At 44.0% G+C, this 17,497-nt stretch overlaps 1 non-coding gene across 1 annotated transcript; it reads right to left on the bottom strand.

Moving 5' to 3' along the window:
• Positions 1-16,537: 16,537 nt before the first annotated feature.
• LOC132248055 (U1 spliceosomal RNA) lies at positions 16,538-16,699 on the bottom strand. The gene has a single exon (XR_009459410.1). It is a non-coding gene; the product is annotated as a U1 spliceosomal RNA (small nuclear RNA).
• Between the last annotated feature and the right edge of the window lie 798 nt (positions 16,700-17,497).

Here is a 17,497-nt window from a genome sequence, read left to right as displayed (position 1 = left end):
GGACAAATATTTGATATGTATTTTCACCAATGAACTGAAAAACAAGACTTTTTGCAGTCCTTTCTTTATTTAGAAATAGACAGGGGAGAAAGGATTTAAAAACATGAGAGTCTAGTATAAAACAGGACCAATGGCCACCCTAGGCTGATCCCCCATATCCCCAGCCCTGGTGTAAACTGCTCTGCCCCGGCTCACATTGCTGCTGTCCCAGGCACAAGTGTAGACTCTGTGCCCAAGAGTTTACTCCAGCTCAAACTGCTCCAGAGTTCATTGCTTCAAATTAGTTGCATGTGCACATACACCCTTTTGAGTAACAGGATAATGGATATGAGTCAGCGGTGTGCCTTTATTGCCAAGATAGCTAACAACATATTGAGCTGCATTAGTAGGACTGTTGCCAGCAGAACATGGGAAGTAATTATTCCCCTCTACTTGGCACATCTAGAGTACTGTGTCCAGTTTTGGGCCCCTCACTACAGAAAGGATGTGGGCAAATTGGAGACAGTCCAGCAGAGGGCAACAAAAATGGTTAGGGGGCTGGGGCACATGACTTCTGAGGAGAGACTGAGTGAACTGGGTTTATTTAGTCTGTAAAAGAGAAGGGGGGGAGGGGAATTTGATAGCAGTTTTTAATTACCTGAAAAGTGGTCCCAAAGAGGATGGAGATAGACTGTTCTCAGTAGTGGTAGATGATAAAACAAGGAGCAATGGTCCCAAGTTGCAGCAAGGGGAGTTTAGTTTAGATATTAAGAAACTCTTTCTTACTTGGAGAGTGATGAAGCACTGGAATGGGTTACCAAGAGAGGTTGTGGAATTTCCATCCTTGGAGGTTTTTAAGGCGCAGCTCAACAAAGCCCTGGCTGGAATGATCAAGCTCAGGGATGGTCCTGCTTTGAGCAGGGGGTTGGACTAGATGACCTTGTGAGGTCTCTTCCAACTATAATTTTCTATGATTCTGATTCTATAACAGTCCAATACTTTCAATATATCAGAATCAAAGTCTGATCTATGGACAAGTACAAGGTAGGAATGCATGGAGAACCAAAAATTAAGCAAGAAAGTAATATAGCTGTCATAAGTGCATAATGCACTCAGGGCAATTAGAGAGTGGGCACTGAGGCTAGGGGCAGAAATTACATGTAAACCAGTATAAATGATTGAAAACTGGTTCTAATCTGTAACACAACAAAAGTTCACTGTACACAAACCACTTTCAAAATGACTGCAACCAGTTTAAGATAAACCTGGATGGGTGTATTTCAGAATGAATTTATTTAGATTAAAGCATCCCAGGATGCTTTGCAACTCCCCCACAAACCTCCCCCCTCATAGGGTGAGAAGGCTAGCTTTGACCTGAGCTATCTGCTCCAGTCAGCAGGAAGACATGCTCTAGCATCCCCTGGCTTCTGACCTGGGCCACTACAGGCATGTGGCTGCATTTCCAGAAGCAAAAGTGAATGTCTGTTCATTTGCTTATCCATTAATCTATGCAGTTTAGATTAACCTATGAAGATTGAATCAATTCAATCTCAGGCTTTTTGACTGTTTCTACATAGCCTGAGTGGTGATAAGTGAATGCTAACTGGGAATAAGGAGAATTTGAGTCCATTAAATAGAGGAACATGAGAAGGAAGAGAGTGGATTCAGTTGAAGAAGAATTAAATACAAAAGCTGAGAGAGAAAGATGAGAAAAGCTGAAGAAAAGATAATAATCCAAAGAAGAGGAAGGGAGGAAAGATACATAATGAAGATAAATATTCCAGGAAAAAGTGAAAAAAGTGAGCTTAAAGGTAGTAGGAGCTGAAGAAGACAGAGAAGAGTATCCAAAACATGATACAGAAGGAGAGAGTGAAAGAAAAGTAAACACAATGAAGACAATAAGTATTATGGGTGTCTTTACACATGCTCCAGGGTGGAGGTGGGGGATGCTTTAATTAGAATGGTTCCAAGAGTTGCTTTAATTAAGCACCCATGGCATCTTGTGTATTCAGTGTTCTGAACTTCAAAATGGTGAAGGGGTGCTTGAACTAAAGTTCATTTGATGAGTTGTAGTTAAAGTGCCCCCACTGCCATTTTGAACCATGGGAAAACTGAATAACCAAGATACAAAGGCTTAGACTGTCCTAATTAGCATGCTCCAACAGTCTCAATTAATTGAGCACATGTATAGGTTCCCTAATTAGCATCCATGGGAGCAGGCATTGGGCACTTGTATAGGTGCCCTATTATATTGTTCCCTACAACAGGTGTGGACTGGATTTGAGGTTCAAGGGGTATGTCTACATGTGTATTTAAGCATGCCTAAATTTATTCAGCATTAGCTTACTGCGCATTAAGTGGGTTTAGGCAGACACATACATGTGTAGGCATTAAGGCACATTAATACTGCGTGTGGACTCCCTTTTAAGTAAATTTGGTCCCAAGTCATTCCACACACATAGCATTAATGCACTTTAACGTATCCACACATGTGTTAATGTGCTGTATTTATGCCTAAATTTGATACCTGCATTTGCAGGTATCAAATTTATGTGTGAATATCCTACAATCACCATTTTTAATTTGCATGAAAGGTGTGCACGTGTAGATTCACACTTTTAATATACATTAACTTAGGCTAATGCATATTAAAGTTTCATGAGTAAACACACCTAAGAAGATCTTTTTTCTTTCCAGTCTTATTAGTAAATGACTTTTTAAGCCCTACTCTTTTTCAGAAGCTTGTTCATAATCAGATGCATTTCTGTAAACTGTTAGGAAAGCTCGAAGTACAATCTATATAAATAATACTGATCCTGGGCTTGACATTATGAAGTTAATTTCTAAATGTGTGCACTTGAGCTCATTATATTCATGTTGTATACAAACAGTATTAATAGAAAAGAATTGTCAATTCTACCCCAATGCTTGTGTGCAGTTTTAAACTTAATATGCATTCTACAGATCACAAAAATTACTCTCAATTTCAAAAAGACTTGCACTCACAAGTTTTCAAAAAAGAACTATTTTGAAAATTCCCAGGTGGGCCATAGCAACATTTTTTTTTTTTTATTGTATTTTCCCCCTTTTTCATTGAAAAGAATGCATGTAAAAGCCATGTTCTGGAACAGCTCATGTAAGCACTAAGGGGCCCAATGGGGATCAGGACAGGGGGGCACCAAGGACACCCATTGGGGGGCTCAAATGTCTCTACACTAATGCTAGGTGAATGGGGAACAAGCAGGAGGAACTTGCACTCCTGCTTGCAAACAAGAACTTCAATTTAGTTGGGCTAAATGAAACTTGGTGGAACCCTATCTACTATTGGGCAGTGAGCATTGAGGGCTATAGGCTGTACAGACATGATAAAGTAGGGAGAAAAGTGGGGGGAGAGGAGTGTTGCTCTCTACATGAAGGAGCAATATACATCTTCCATAATTATGATGGGACCAGAGAAGGTGTAAATTAAGGTATTGTGGGTCAGAATGCAAGGGGGTCAGGGGGAAAGGGACTTGTTAGTGGGGGTCTACTATAGGCCCCACATCAGGAGGAGGAGTTGAACCTGAAATTCTCTAGACAGGACAAATCTCCAACTGGGTCATAGGCATAAACGGAAACTGGCCCACCAACTGTTAGCACCAACTTAGTGAAGAGACACTTGGAGAAGCTGGATGTATGTAAGTCAGCAGGCCTGGATGATCTTCATTCAAGGGTGTGGAAGGAATTGGCCAGTGTCACAGCATAGTTACTGGGATGACTGTTTTAGCATTCTTGGTGGTCAGGTCAGGTCCCAGAGGACTGGAAAAAGGCCAATGTGGTCTTTATTTTCAAGAAGGGAAGGAAGGAGGATCTGGGTAACTATAGACTGGTTAGTCTCACCTCTATCCTCAGGAAAACCTTTAAAATATTATTAAGGATCATATTTGTGGGAGTCCAGTGGGGAAAGCAATGCTAAAGGACAACCAGCATGGATTCATAGCAAGTAGATCCTGTCTGACAAACATTGTTTCTTTTTATGATCAGATCACAGAATGTCACAGGTCACAAAAATGTTTAGGTGCAAAAATTGAGGTAGATGTCATCTACTTGGATTGTAAGAAGGATTTTACCTTTGATATGGTATCTTATTCTATTCTCACAGGTAAACTGAGCAGCTGTGATGTAAATGATTACATGGTCAGATGGATGGTAAATTGGCTTAGGGGTTGCACATAGAGAGTGGCGGTGAATGGGTCGTTTTCGACCTGGAAAGATGCGGGCAGTGGAGTTTCACAAGGCTCGGTCCTTGGACCAGTGCTGTTCAATATCTTCATCAGTTACCTGGATGAGAGCATGGAAAGCACTCCACCCAAATTCGCAGATAATACCAAATTATGGAGTAAAGTTACACACGAGAGGGAAGGGAATGAATCCAGGTGGATTGGACAGGTTGCAAAAGTGGGTGGAACAGAATAGGACACAGTTCAATAAGGACAAGTGCAAGGTGCTCCACCCAGGGAGAAGGAATCATCAGCATGCTTACAGTCTGAGGGAGGACCTTCTCAGCAGCACAACAGCAGAAAGGGATCTCAGAGTCAATGTTGACTCAGAGATGAACATGAGTCATCAATGTGATTAAGTGATCAGTAAAGCTAACTGCACTTTATCATGCATTAACAGGTGCATGACAAACAGGTCCAGGGAGGTGATACTTCCCCTTTATGCAGCATTGGTCAGACTGCAGATGGACTACTGCATCCAGTTTTGGGTGTCACACTTCAAGAGGGAGGTGGACAACCTCAAGAGGGTTCAGAGGAAGGCCACTCATATGGTCAGGGGCTTGCAGGCAAAGCCCTATGAGGAGAGATTGAAGGCCCTGGATCTCTTCAGCCTCTGCAAGAGAGGGCTGAGAGGTGATCTTGTGGCTGCCTACAAATTAATTGGGGATGGGGGCAGCAAATAATAGGAGATGCTCTGTTTACCAGGGCAGCCCTTGGAGTAAGTAGGAACAATGGCCACAAACTGATGGAGAGCAGATTTAGGTTAGACATCAGGAAGAACTTATTTATGGAAATGGTTGCCAAAATCTCGAGTGGGCTTCCAAGGGAGGTATTGCTCTCCCCTACCTTAGGGGTCTTGAAAAGGAAGCTAGACATGCATCTGGCTGGACTTGTTTGACCCCAGTGCTCTTTCCTACCCAGGGCAGGGGGTTGGACTCAGTGATCTGCTGAGGTCCCTTCTGAACCAAACATCTATGAATCTATGAATCTATACAAGAATCAAAGCAAAGGGAAGCCAAAATTTGGATTTTTTTTAGTTTTAGGTTTTGTTAAAGAAACTTTTTAAAAAAGTCATTAGCAATTGAAAAGTTCTTTTTTTCAAAAAGTTCCTTTTCCTGGAAAAATATATGCATTAAATACAATTAGAGGTACTAAATTCAGTGGGTAGCTTGTATTAAAACTAACATGCCTAAGTGATGTCTCTTGTTCAAATGTAGCAAGCTTCTTGGCAACATAATAGAGTACTTTGCCAATATGCAGCTTTGGTTATAAGACCTGGGAAGGGGTCCCTGACAACTGGGACAAAATAAGAAACAAACACTTAATGGAAGGTGGGAAAGCATGTTAAATTACCACATACTTCCTCTGCTTCCCTCCTCCCTGCCCAAGTTCTTTTTGTGTGACTGACACCTTCATCATAGATATTTTAGAATACTGACTTTCCTGAAAATTAACACTTGCTTTTTTCCATTATTTTCCATTTTCAGGATACATTTTGCTTGAACTCTTCATTGTGCTGAAACAGTTTCTCTCAAGATTGAGAAAGTTTTCAGTCTGAATTTCCTTGTATATTTTTATATTCAGGGAAGGTAAAAACTATCGCCTATAATGATGAATCACAAGACCTCATTTCATAACCACCTCTTATGGGCTCCATTTTTTAGGATTACAGCACAACTGCTAATATTAAGCAAGCTTTTTGTCTTTGTAGGATATAAGTAGATTTTTCATATCATGTGGTGATGATCCAGTATTAATATATTCCCTTTGCCTACTGTTCAATAATGTGTGCAGTACACTCTTAGCAAGGAGAAAAAAATTAAAGGAAAAAAAAACCCCAGTACTATTTATTGCTTCAGACTGTGCACTATTGTAGCCCACATAAGATTAAATTGTACTGATACAACTCTACACTGGTCACCAGTACCCACTTCTGTATTGACGTTAATATGAAAAAAATACCATTTTCTAAAGTAACTTCTGTAAATATAAAATATTGGTGGAATTATGGAATGCAGATTGTTGCTTGCTTATGCTGCAGCAACAATATAAATGGCATCACTAGCTTCAACCTGAAAACATGTCAGCACGCATGTAAACAATTCTAGCCACATTAGTAGGACTACTCATTAGGGCTGTGAGAGGCTTCGGACCATGCTTCAGATTCAGAAAAGATTCAGACGCTGAATCAGCTTGTCCGAATTGAAGTGCTGGCCACTTCAGGCTTTCTGAATTGACTCAGAGGTTCCAAATTGATTCAGAAAAGATTCAGAAAAGATTCAGTGATTTGCAGCTTGGGAGGGCTGTCTGTGTGGGGAAACAGAAACTTAGAAGAGGGAGGCGGACCGGCAGGGAGAGGGAGCAGGGGGGGAAACACTGACATATGTAGGTGGCCAGTGAGCAGGATTTCTCTCTGGCTGCCTTTCCAATTACAGTGTCAAGGGGGAGGGACCTAGAAACAGCATAGAAGCCTCTGTTTGCAGGAGAGCTGTGCCTTTTGTCAGCTGGTTCTGTCTGGGGCACAGTGTGATAAAGGTACTATTGCAGGCGGCTCTGCCTGGCTTGCTTTAGTCAGCAGTTGAACTTGCCTGCTCCTTTTTGTTGTTAGAAAGGATTGGGTAGGATTTAGCTTAGCTTAGTTTAGCATCTCTTACTAATATTCAATTACTTTATTGCAGTTTATATTTTTACTCTCTTTTTTTTTGCAAACTTTGAAAAAAGAAAGCTGTGTTTTTCCCTGCCAGCATAATCCATCAGTGTGCAAGGAGGCACACAGATTGCACACACACACACTTACAATATACATACATAGAAGAAGAAAAATCAGATACTCATAGGAGAAGAAAAGAGTCAGATTATATATAGCAGTTATTAGTTATTAATATTATTATAGTTAGTTTACCTAGAGACTGAAGACAACAGAAAAGTCAGATCCTGATTGAGATTAACACAGAACTCCATTTTAGAAGAAGGAGATACATCATTTTAGGTACATGTTACAAAACAGAAGTGCCCTCCCTGTATGAGGCATGCAGGGAGTACTTGAGGGAGGAGCTGCGCAAGGCAGGGCCGCAGGTAGCCTTGCATTTCACCTCTGACATCTGGAGCAGCCGGGGTGGCGATCACGCCTATCTCTCCCTCACAGGGCACTGGTACACTCAGTCAGGCCACCGGTGGGCTCTGCTGCAAGCTGAGGTGCTGGATGAGTCCCACACTGCAAGGGTGATCATGGGGGCCATGAACCGCATGGTGCAGGGGTGGCTTATTGGGCAGGCAGAGCTCACCCGTAGGTTCATGGTCACCAACAATGGGGCCAACATGGCGAAGGCTGTCCATGATGCCAACAAAGTTGGCATCCACTGTGTGGCACACGTAGTGCAGCTCATAGTGAGGGATGCCTTGGTTGGGGACAGGGCTGCCGGTGATGGTGTCACCACCACTACTGCTGCAAGCCAAGTGATTTTGAAATGCAGGAAGGTGGCGGGCTACTTCCACCACAGCATCAAGGGGGGCAAGATGTTGAGGGAGAAACAGGCAAAGCTGAGTATCCTGCAGCACAAAATCATGCAGGATGTGGAGACTTGGTGGAACTCCACATACCTGATGCTCGAAAGGCTGGGGGAGCAACAGAAGGCCGTCCATGAGATGGCCTTGCTTGGGGAGATCAGGATCAGGGGCCCCCTGAACAGAGCTGAGTGGAGTAGCATCTCCCAGATCTTGGTGGTCCTCAAGCCCTTCCTCGAGGCCACTGAGACCCTTAGCACTGGCGATGCCCTCCTCAGCCAGGTGATCCTCACAGTGCAGGCAATGGTGAGGTGGCTGAAGGAGGGTATCAGGAGATGGCTGGATCCCTTGTGGTCCAGTACGGTCCACATGATGGTGGGCATGTGCAATCCAAGGGTGAAGGGGAGCATGTTCACTGGCAGCACCAAAACCTTTGATCACTGGACGCAGGTGCTGGTCAACAAAGTCAGGGAGGCCAAAGTGCAGAGGTGAGGGGATGTGGAAGAGGGGATCCACTTTCCCGTGCCATCACTCCCAGCACCAGCACCAGCACTGGCACCAGCACCAGCCAGTCTCCTCCACGCCAGCCACTGCCAATGTGGGCCATGGGCATGGCTTCAATGCTGGGGTCCAAATGCACCAGACCTCAGCCTTAGGCAGGTAGCGCCAAGGCTTCAGTGGCTACCTATCTCACTGAGGATGTGGAGCCACTGGACTGTGACCCCTTGGCCTACTGGGCAAGCCAAAGCCAGATGTGGCAGGATCTGGCCATGGTTGCCCAGCAACACCTGTCCTATCCACTAACCATTGTTCCAGGCAAGAGGGTGTTCAGCATTGCTGGGGATGTTGTGACACCCCACCTCATCTGCTTGGATCCTACTTTGGTGGAGCAGCTGGTGTTCCTAAAGATAAACCGCCCACTGCTGGGGTTCCCCAAGCTCCACCTGCAGATGGGCTGAGTGCTACCCTCCTCACTCTGTCTGCACCTATTTCCTTTTTTGAGTTTTTTAAAAGCCAAGTAATGCCTCACTCTTAGCTGAAGGGGGCACTAACTGCATCACTAGCCAGCAGGGGAAGAACATGCCCCTGCTGAGCCCATTCCCCTGCCCTGCCAGGACTTGGAGGTATAGGATGGGGCTATGGGAAGAAAGAGGCCCCAGGTCCCAATCATGACCACTAAAACTGCATCCTGCCAGGGTAGGGAGGCCTGGTGGGACTGCTGGTGGCACAGTAGCCCTGTAAATGCCAGGACCAACAATCCCCTGGTGAAAGGTGGGTAGAAGGCAACTCCAGCTAATGCATGCATGCACACAGTCCTGGCTGGGGAATGCCCAGACCTGTCATGTCTTTGACAGACCTGATGCTTGCTGGTTGCAGTTCAGTTGTGAGGCTCCGGGTGAGCTCAGCTGCCTGAGATGCCAGCTTTAGGGTTGAAAAACCCTTTGTCAGGCTGAGGAAGTACCTGCAACTGGTCCTGGATGAAAGGAATAGTAAAAAGCCAGAGGATGGCCTGGTCCACAATGCAGGCAAGAAAGCCAGTCAGTGAAAATGGAAATGGAGGCATCAGGAGGTGAGGGACAAGCTGGGGTGGTTGGGGAAACGGGGATGTAGCAGCTCAGGCAAAGTGCAGAGATATATGGGGAGTCCATGAGTTTCTGTACCTACCCACAAGGCTGATGAAGCGCATTTCACAGGACCAGCTTTGAAAAGTGGTTTGCATTATAATTTGTTCCCTCTCAGGATCAGGCCTGAGAGACTGGAGGCAGAGTGTTTTTTTGGTGAGGAATGTGCCCCCACAAGTAACTGGGTATTGTTGTCTTTGATAGATTCTGGTCTGCAGTTTGTGGGGGTACTGGAGATAGTTGGCAGGTTTTGTGTTTTGAGTTGTAGGAAGTTGGCTTCAGTTCTGGTGATGAGGTTAGGTGCTTGTTTGAATGTACAAACCACTTTTCAGAGCTTGTCCTATGAATTGCACTTTATCAGCCTCCTAGGTAGTAGGTACAGAAACCCATGGACTCAATATACACAGTGGAGTTCTGGCACACTGAGACCTGCCGGACATCTGACACCCCAGGCACTTCTGCACTTTTACCGGTGCTGCTACATCCCCCTTTCCACCCTACCCCCACCCCACCCTGTCCTTCTTCCCCCGAAACCTCCATTTTCATTTTCACTGACTGGCTTTTTTGTCTGCATTGCGTGCCAGGCCAGCCTCTGGCTTCTTTACTATTCCTTCCATCCAGGACAAACTGCAGGTACTCCTCAGCCTGACAGAGGGGTTTTCAACCCTAAAGCTTCCTAAGATATATTTTTAAGTACTCCTTTTTTTCATAATAAACATATAAACAAGCTATCACACACCATGAGTAACATCATATGTCCAACACAACACAACATCTTTACTTCTTGTTGTCAATTCCTTTATAAAAAGAAAGGCTCTTCAACAGTTCCCTTTGGGTACCTTTGATGCTGCTGCTGCTGCTACTGGTGTTGAGCCAGCAGCTAAGTTATTGTACCTGTTCTCCTGTAAAGTGGTGGACCGGACCTGAGGCTATAGGGGAGGAGGAGGCCTCACTGGGGCACACTACCATGTTGTGCAGAGGCCCCAGCACCAGGAAGAACACACCTGAACACAAGTACACACACACACACACACACACATAGAGTTGCACAGTGGAAGCACACCTTAGCAGGCATACTAGAGAAGAAGCAGCTCCTACCTGAGAGAAAAAAAGGGCTCTCTGACAGTTTGGCTACCTGAGATGCTGCTGGTGCTACCTCAGTCAGTCACTAAGTTATTTTGCCTGTTGTCATGTAAAGTGGTGGACCAGACCAGAAGCTGTATTAGAGGAGGAGGCCTCACTGGGGCACATTACCACGTTGTGCAAAGGCCCCAGCGCCAGAAAGGATGCACCTTAACACAAACACAGTGTCACCTACCCACATCACAAGTTTTGCCTGTCAGCAGCCAGAGGTGCACGGCCCCAGAAGCCAGACTCCCCCTGCACCTATCTCTTTGACAGCTGGCAGACTTCGGGGCCTGGCAGGCCCTAGCAGCCAGGCCTGCAGTAGCTCTTTTCACCCACCCCTGCACCCTAAGAGACACACACACAGCTGACAGGCTTTGTGGCCTGGCAGGGCCTAGCACCCACGCCTGCCATAGATTTCACCCCCCCCCGCCCCCATGTCCCAAGAGAGATGCAGTCACACAAGCACTCATGTCAGTCACGAGTTTTGCCAGTTAGCAGCCAGAGGTGCAGGGCCCCAGAAGCTAGACTCCCCCTACACCTATCTCTTTGACAGGTGGCAGGCTTCGTGGGCTCAGCAGGGGCTACCACCCCTGCAGTTTTCACCCTGCTGCACCTTAACACACACAGGGTCATCGATGTCACGAGTTTTGCCTGTCAGCAGCTTTAGGTGCAGTTCCCCCCAAACCCCTGAATCTATCTCCTTGAAACCTGGCAGGCTTTGTGGCCTCATCAGGGGCTATCATCTTTGCAGTTTTCACCCCACTGGGGCGTAACACATACACGTGACATGAGTTTTGCTTTCAAGCATTTGGGCTGCAGTTTCCCCCAAACCCCTATACTTGTCTCCTTGAAACTTGCTAGAGTTCATGCTCTAAGCAGAGGCTACCATGTCTATAAGTTTCATCTGAATCAGACAAAAAACAACAAAGTTATAGATATTTAATTGATTACCCATTATACCCTTTGGCCGAATCTCTGAATCGGCTCCGAAGCTTCGGAGCCAGTTCAGCCGAATCAAAGCGGGAAACTGATTCAGAGCTCCGAATCGAATCACTGGCATCCAAATTGGCTGAATCTGAACCTGAATTGAATAGTTCCCTGTCTGCACAGGCCTACTACTCATCAGTAGTGTAACTAAGGCAAGGCAATGGGGGCAGTGCCTTGGATGCCAACTTGGCATGGGGTTGGAAAAAATAAACTATGATTACTGCTGATTGCCTCCACAGCCAGCACTGGCATCTGAAAACTACTGCTGCCCCACACATTGCTGCTCTAGGCACTATGCTACCTGGTTTTCCCTCTGCTATCCATAGAAGTAAAAGTTAAGCGTGTGCATAAATATTTGCAGGATTGGGGACTGTAGATCTCATTGTGTAGGAGTCTATAACGAATTCCACTGATGCTATCCTCAGAAGCTGTATATGTCTACAAGTCTTTGCAGGACCATTGGCTTAGACTTTATATGCAAAGTTAGGGGATTTTTTTAAAACTACATGTTAGGTTTCTGAATTTACTAAAATCTAGTTAAATATGTTGTGAGAAATTAAAAAGTATCTATTGTTTATGGTGAATATAGTGCATGTTTCTGTGGATTCATTTATGATGAGTTATTTAGTAGGAATCAAAGCTAAAAGAGTCATTTAAAAGTATCCAGAAGAACTGGTAAGGAAGGACCAAATAAAGACCATCTCAGAAAATACAATTAGGGTACGGACAGACATAATGCTTGGATATAAAGAATGTCACTGATTGGGAGCCAGTTCACAACTGTCCCTGGACAGAATTGTCCACATTTAGGGCAGGAGAGTTGTGAGGTGTTGGAGTGTTGGGGGCTGTGTGCTCTGGGAGCCCCTTCTCCCTCCCTGCCAAAGAACTCTCTGGCTTTTTGAACCACTCTACCTTGCATCAACACCAATCGCATAGAGATGTATGTGCAGGCCTTCAGCAAACAGTTATTTTAGGATAAATAGGAGATGCATAGAGTGCCTATACATGAGCTCAGAGGCTGCTGCGATGTGCTGGAATTCCAGCACACCGGAGCAGGCTCAATTAATCAAGTCAAATGGAGTGCCTCCTGTGTCTTGTGTATCAGCATCCCTGCACTTAAAAATGGGGGGGAAGGGGGGGTGCAATTGAACTAGAACTCATTTAATGAGCAATGTAGTTCAAGCATCCCTGCCAGCATTATTAAGCTCAGGGACATTGATACAGGAGACGCAGCAGTGCTTTAATTAGAGTGGCTCTTGGAGCCGCTCTAATTAAAGCACCAGCCTTTCCACCACCTTCCAATAGACACTCTAATTAAAGCACCACCCGTCCCCCCACAGCATATGTAAAAGTGGCCATAATGTGGATCCTACTTACCCTGCTATAGTAGGGAAGGGCAGGGCTGGATGTAAGCATACAGTACAGAGGGCAAAAACAATTAACAGTTAATGGGCTAAGTCACTTCACACTGAGCATGGAATTAACAGCCATTCTGTTCTATTAAGTGCCCATTGTAGAAAGGCTCTGTGTCCTCCCCAACCCACCCAGCAATTGACAGTTGTTTGCTGTTACAGGCACGGTCATCTACCCACCACAAGCAGGGAGCCACAAAGACCCTCCCTTCCCTGTTCCCCTCCCCCATCCCAAACCCGGCTACCCACCTTCACACAAAATAATCCAGGGACCCCCCAGCCAGGGTTCCTAGTAGGGAAGTCAAACTGACATAGAGCAATCAAATGGAGTCTTTCTGCTTCTATGGTCTCTATAGACAATAAATCTTTGGAGGGTAGAGTCCTGGTTTCATCCCTGTATGGATTTGGAAGGGGTGAGGGGGGTAGGAGCAGTGCAATGTGGGATGCCTGGAGGAGTGACCAGACAGCAGACATTGAATGTTCTGTGCCTGTACATTAAACCAATTAAAGGAAGACCAGATGAATATAGCTCTTGATTTTCCCTGTGTGCTTTTGAAATGTTCCAGGAAATTTAAGCCAGCTCTAGAATGTTTTAAGTTTTATTTCTTTCAACACCCTTAGACACTAACCAGATACTGTATAGCTATGAAGAGGAAATTATTCAATCTCAACCCTCATGACAAAGCTGTTTTGCTGAAGCTGAGAAAAAAAAAGAGATTACAGGAAATTCTACGCTTTCCCTAATGCAGGATGCAGATCTGGGCCATGAGAAACATGCACATTTACACCAGTTTTAATCACTCTTTATACCAGTATAAAAAAAAGAAGTAGGCATACACTATACAACACTACACTGGTATACTTAAGTCCAGTGCAGATTTACACCATGAAAAACATGAGGAAACTATACCAGGGTTATTAGGATCCACATGATGTGTTGGCTATTTATCCCATGATAACTGTTTGCAGAAGGAAACTAGTTTGTTACCTGTTGTCCTGCCACAATGATGAGGCACTATAACACTTCCCTACTACTATTGACTTCTCAAGTTCCTTGTGTAATGTACGTTGCTGTCTAAAATCAATATAAGTTACACCGTAAGTTGATGCTCTGTAGGAAAGGAAGCTGTCCTGGATGTTCAAACAAAGTGTGCTCAGGGGAGAGCAACACCTGACAATATGGCAAGAAGACACACAGAAAGAAACAGAGAGTGCACGAAGAGACTGTGAGTAAGACAACTTGTTTGTCCAAACTGGAAATGCAGCTATCTGGGCTCATGGAAATTTATATAAGCTGGGCTAGGAAAGATTAAGAAGTGACTAAGACCCAGGTCTATCGGCTTTTTGTTGTTTTTGCCCTTTGCTTTGTACTTTTACTTTTGGAAAATGAATAAAAGGTTACTTTAATTTCATTTATTGGTCACAGATTTCCAGAGAACAAGGGTAACAAGGATCAAAAGCATCGGGCCCATTGCGTGAAGATTGTCAAGAAATGGGGTAGGGGAGAAATTAAAGGATAGTCTGAGGAGTTCATTTTCCACCTCTTCTGTTGAAGTCCCAAGGTGGAACTGCTCTAACTTTTGAGCTATACTCTAAGTGACCAAGGTTCGGTCTACTGCAAATAAAACAGATGTTAGCACTTCAGTGAGGAGGGACTCAGAGCCTGCCTGCAGGGACCGAGTGCAGCAGGTAGGGTGGGCTCTTGCACACCTCCCTGCCCTGCAGGCTCCCCAGGCTGCCAAAGACCCCCAAACAGAGCTGAGTGTCGCAGTCACCCCTGATTGGCTGCTGGGAATGGGCTACCATGCCTCCAACCCCTGCTATTGTGACTTGCACATGCCTCCATTTCCTGGCCTGCACACCCAAGCAAGCAGGGAGATCCAGGACCTGCGGCAGGTCCTGCTGGTCACTCTGGCTAAGTCTTGCAGGAGACTGTGAACATCACAGCTACCCACCTAGACCTGATGCACCAGTTCTATTTTCGAAACAGTGTTGAAGTGAAATAGCAGGAGAAATTTCACACAGCCCTATTAGTTTGCTGGGTGTAGAAGGACACAAGGTTCACCAGCCATTATCTATACTCAACAAAGCTGTGCTGGTTACTTTTTAGCACCCCACCTGTTATCAACTTGCAGTTGATGGCCTCCTTAACCAACTTTTCAAATATTTTTCCCAGGACTGAGGTCAGACTGACCAGTCTGTAGTTTGCAGGGTCATCCCTCTTCATTTTCTTAAAGATGGATACCACATTGGCACTCTTCCAATTGTTTGGGACCACTCTGAGTTCCACGACTCTTCAAATTCCAAATTCCTAATATATATATAAGCTTAGCAAGGATCCTGGTTTTCTCTGATAAAAAGAAATCCAAAATTTTGGATTTTTTCACCACTATATACATAGATATCTATATATATGTATATCTGTATATATATAGTGGTGTTTTGTTTTAATCATGGAAAAATGTGGATTTGGGGGGTTTGGGGTTTATAGATATAGATAGTGGTATTACATTTGAATCACAGAAAATGTGGATTTGGTAGGGAGGGGTTTAAATCAGAAACATTTGGATTTCTTTTTATCAGTCAAAACCAGGATCCTTGCTAATCCTATATCTATCTATCTATCTATCTATCTATCTATCTATCTATCTATCTATACACACAATGTATATATATATATATATATAGACACACACACACACACATTGGGGGTTTGGGGGTTATAGATCAAGGATCCTGGATCTATAACCCCCAATATATATATATATATATATATATATATATATAAAACCACCAAAACCCCCCAAATCCACATTTTTCAAGGATAAAACAAAATGCCACTATATATAGAGAGAGAGAGAGAAAGAAAGAGAGAGAGAGAGAGAGAGAGAGAGAGAGAGAATAGATATAGATAGTGGTGTTTATATATATAAAACAAAGCACTTCTATATATATATATATATATATATATAGTGTTTTGTTTTCATCATGAAAAAAATGTGGATTTTTTCACAAAATGGGGCTTGGGGTTATATATATTTATTAGGGGGTTGGGGGTTATAGATATAGATATAGATAGGTCTGTTACATTTTAATCAGAGAAAAATGTGGATTTGGTGTTTTTTTTAATCAGAAAAATTTGGGTTTCTTTGTATCAGAGAAGATCAGGATCCTGGCTAATCATCTTCTAGTCCTCCAAGTCCTTTGAAATCTATTCCTTGAGAATCTGCTCCATAATTTTTTCCAGGGACCAAGGTGGGGCTGACCAGTCTGTAGTTTCCTGGATCCTCCTTTTTCCCTTTCTTAAATATGAGCATTATGTTTGCCCTTTTCCAATAATCTGAGACCTCTCCCAATTGCTATGAGTTTTCAAAGATGATGGCCAGCAGCTCTGCAATCACATCAGCCAACTCCCTCATCTTCCTTGGGTGCATTCTATCTGGCCCTATGGACTTATATATGTCCAGCTTTTCTAAATAGTCCCTAACCTATTCTTTTGCCACTGTTGGCTGCTCCCCTCCTCCCCAAATTGTGCTGCCAGGTGCAGTAGTCTCAGAGCTGACCTTGCCTGTGAAGATTTAAGTGGAAAAGGCATTCAGCACTTTAGCCTCTTCTGCATCCTCTGTCATTAGGTTGCCTCTCCCAAAAAGGAAGTACACATGCAGTCCCCCACTACCACAAATTATGCAGTTCATTTTCCTGCATTTGGGGAAATCACAGGTGTTAGCATGCCTGGAGTGCAAGGGGCAAGCCTCTCCTTGGGAAAACCTCCTTCTAGATCATGGTATCTCCCCTGCCAGATAAGTATGGAGCAGAAAGTCCTAAAGCTGTTAAAACAAAGTGTAACCAAATTTTCTTCATCCCTCCACCATCCTTCAGAAACTGGATTTTTGAGCATCTGTCCCACATTGTTAGGGTTTGAATAGCTGTGAACAAACCAAAGACAATTTGGAAGTTGTTCTCATACTAACTCCTTTAATTACTTTGACCTGGCAGCATTTCATAACCATTCATGGACTTACTCAACTTAAACACATATAATGCAAACTTATTCAAACACTATCTCATATATTAAATACCTCTAGATTATGAAATCATCAACCAAGAAACCCTCAACCAGAAGGACTGTTACCATTTGGTTCCCCTCAAAGTTGATAAAAGGTACTTTACCTTAGCATTCCCCACTTGATAAGTGTCTGTTGCGGAGGAATGGGTTAACATAAGGCATGGAGCAAAACTAAAAATATTTTATCCTGCCTTACAACTTGATATTGGTCTTAAATTAGCTTTCATTTGGAAACAATTAAAACAGATACAGGGGGAGACTGGAGGTGACCCAGGGCCGGGTCAGCAGTTAATTGCTCTATGATCCAAAATTTCCAAGTGGGTGGAATGTTATTTTCTGACCTCATATAGCTCATATTCAGAAAATTAAATCAGGTTGCATTTTAAAAGACAAAGGTTTTATATGGGCTTCAACCAAAGAACTTTGGCACAGTATTTCTCTTTGCTTTTAATTGTACATGAATTTCATATTCTGTCTATGTGAGGTGTTATTTACTGCCTGGAAAGAAAAAGAAATCTCACATCAATACTCTGGAACCGA

Source organism: Alligator mississippiensis, chromosome 1, assembly GCF_030867095.1.
Source record: "Alligator mississippiensis isolate rAllMis1 chromosome 1, rAllMis1, whole genome shotgun sequence".
NCBI classification, from domain to species: domain Eukaryota; kingdom Metazoa; phylum Chordata; order Crocodylia; family Alligatoridae; genus Alligator; species Alligator mississippiensis.
This window is presented reverse-complemented; position numbering and strand designations above follow the sequence as displayed.